We start from the raw sequence: 3,074 nt of genomic DNA, 5'->3' as shown, positions 1-3,074 counted from the left end.
TGTTCTTTTCTGACATTAAAAAATTATCAGCTCTCTAAATTTTATGATTGTGTATTTTACTAATATTTAATAAATACTTTAACTTTGTATTTATGTCTATAATATTTTCCTTATAGGACTAACTATAATGCAAAGTTTTTTAACTATTTGTGGATAGGCTTGGGGTTCTAGAGTTTTTTCTTTTATTCTTGCTTAGAAAACATGAATATAATAGAACTGACTTTTATTGTTTTTGTCTAAATTACTGCACTTTCAGCTCCCTTAAAGTGCTCAAGACTACCCACCACTATTTTTGTGTCCCTTCTTTTCACCTCTTTCTTCCCATTCTGCTTGAGAATCTCAGTTTTGTAATCACAGGTCAAGACACAACGCAAGGACTAGCATTACCCTCTCATGTTGTTTGGTTTTGCTTCTTGTTTTATAGAATTATTTTTCAGAGTTTTAGGATTATAGTTTAAACAGCATGATTACAATAATGTTGACACTGATAATTTGACTAGAAAGACATGGACTTTCACCACCAAGTGCCAGCCACCTGCTACCAACATCCCATGTTATGTCTAGTCACTTCTTTCTTTTTTTAATGAAATCTGGTTTTATTTTATTATTGTTTTTAAATCATGGGTAATGTTGTTCACTTCTTGAACCATGAAAAACTTTAAAACATTTTACAGGGCTAAAACTTACAGAAAAATGTGAAAATAACATATTATAGACAATATTAAATAGATTTTCTCTTCAATACCTTTGGTCAAAAGGCTTGATTGCAATCAAATTGCCCCTACTATGGATTTTTCAGCATGAACATAATTTTCTTACCTCCCACACTTTCCCCCACTGCTTGGAAATGTCAGTTCTGTAATCCAAGGCCAAGGGTTTGTCATTGTACAATCCTGCCTACTCATTGCTTTCATATTCATCGTACAATACTGCATATCCATTGCTTTCTTTCTCTATGCACCACAGATAAGTAAGGTCATCTTGTCTTTGTCCTTCTCCCTCTTCCTTGCTTCGTTTAGCATAATACCCTCAGTTCCACACAAGTTGAAGCAAACTGAAAGGTTGCATCTTTTCTTACAACTGTATATTACTCTATTTCTTATAGTTGTGTGCAGTATAAACATGCAGTCACCTGTCATTCAGGATGTACTCGTATGAATTGATTCCTCTTTCTGCCAACCACAGAGTGAACAGAGTCTAGGAAAGTGATCAGGGAAGTATTGGTTGGTTGATTTGGAAATAAGGGAGAATTAGAAGAAAAGAAATTTTCTTTTTCACTATCACGTAGTCACTTTAAAAACTACAGTTTACCTTAGATCATTACATAAATCAAACTGAATTTCATGCTAGACACCTGCATGGGTAGATAAAATGCATCCACGCCCATCATACAATTAGGGCATTTTCTTAATTCTCAGTTCTTCTGCAGCTAGAGGTTGACACAAACACCCGGAATGAAATTTCTTTCTCACCCTGACTTGTGTACCCTCTAAACATAGGAATAGCTCAATGTTTCCACATCATCCTTTTATTTTCCCCATGCCTTTGTTTGCCCAAAAACAGTAGCAACAAGTCTCACAATGGAGACTGGTGCCAGCTCAAGCAAATCGATGAACAAGGGGATGACAGTGCTACAGTGCTATAGTGCCTTTGTTTGTCATCCTTGTGTTTTTGTATTTCTTTGTGCCTTTGCACACTTTATTCCATATGACAGAAATGCCTTCTGTACCTGCTTCTTAGTCTGAGAAAATGCTTTTGATTCTCCAAGATTCAGATCAGCTCACTTATTTCTAGAGAAACTCTTGATCCTTTTGGCAAAAATCAACATTTTCCAGCCTCTGAATATGAACGGTAATTTGTATATGTCTTTACTTTATTATCACATAAGTCACTTTTATATGATTATGTATCTGAATTCCCTACTGAATTACATAAATTTCTGACTCTCTATTTGGATTTAATAAACAAATGAATAAATTATATCTGGAATAACTAGATTTTATCATCTTTTTTAAAAATATTATGAACACTTCACAAATTTGCATGTCATCCTTGTGCTGGGCATCCCCATCTTCTCTGTATTGTTCCAAATGTAGTATATGTGCTGCCAAAGTGAGCACTATTGTCTCTTTTATTTTATTTAAGCTAGGATGTCTTCTTTTCTTGTTTTGGTGATATAAAACCGGAACGTTTTATTTCAGGGAAATGTACAATATTATCCCTAGAGCTAAAAAGAGAAAACCAAAGAACAGAAGTAGATGGGGTGGTTATAGTCAATGTATGCACATGTGATGACAGTTTTAAACCAGGATTTCTGCAGTGAAAATCATATGAGCAAGTTCTTTCTTTTGCTTTCACTGTCATAATACAGTTTTATATCTCACAATTCAGATGCTGCTAAGGGAGAATGAATATGTATCATGACAAAAAGATGATGACAATTTCTAAGCTGTTTAGTATTTTTCAGATGCCCCTCTTCAGTCTCGGTCAGGGACGAACAGACAATGATGTGTTACTCATTGGACTGAGTGCAGGATAGTGCAACTGTAACAACCTGAGTTTTGTAGTCAGACAGCACTGAGATCACGCACCAGCTTCACATTATTCACGGAATGTCCTTGGACCGACTGTGTAACTTCTTCATACCTCGCTTTACTGACCCCAACATAAGAACAATAACTTCTAATAGTAGACACCAATATCTCCGGCACAGAAAATGGTCTTTAATTCTGTTTTCCTTCCTTTAAAATGAGAATCAGTGGCTTATTTTCACATTACAAAAACATATATACATTTTCTCAACATTGTGATGAGTGCTATTGCAAATTAACTGACTTTCTCCTCACCTTAATTTTTTTTTTAATTTTATTGATTCACTGTGAGATATAGTTACAAGTTTTCATGTCTGAGTTACAATCGCACAATGATCAAACACCCATCCCTCCACCAGTGCACATTCCTCACCAGCAATATTCCCAGTATACCCCCCTTTCCCACCCTCCCACTGCTTCCATGGCAGAAAATTCTGGGGATCTTTCTCTCTACTTTTGTGCATTATGGTTTGCAATACAGAT

General features: G+C 35.4%; 1 non-coding gene across 1 annotated transcript; it reads right to left on the bottom strand.

Moving 5' to 3' along the window:
* Nucleotides 1–2,015: 2,015 nt before the first annotated feature.
* On the bottom strand, nt 2,016–2,120 carry LOC129402857 (U6 spliceosomal RNA). The gene has a single exon (XR_008628894.1). It is a non-coding gene; the product is annotated as a U6 spliceosomal RNA (small nuclear RNA).
* Between the last annotated feature and the right edge of the window lie 954 nt (nt 2,121–3,074).

Source organism: Sorex araneus, chromosome 2 (assembly GCF_027595985.1).
Source record: "Sorex araneus isolate mSorAra2 chromosome 2, mSorAra2.pri, whole genome shotgun sequence".
Classification (NCBI taxonomy): domain Eukaryota; kingdom Metazoa; phylum Chordata; class Mammalia; order Eulipotyphla; family Soricidae; genus Sorex; species Sorex araneus.
The sequence above is the reverse complement of the archived record's forward strand: the minus strand, read 5'-3'. Positions and strand labels throughout refer to the sequence as shown.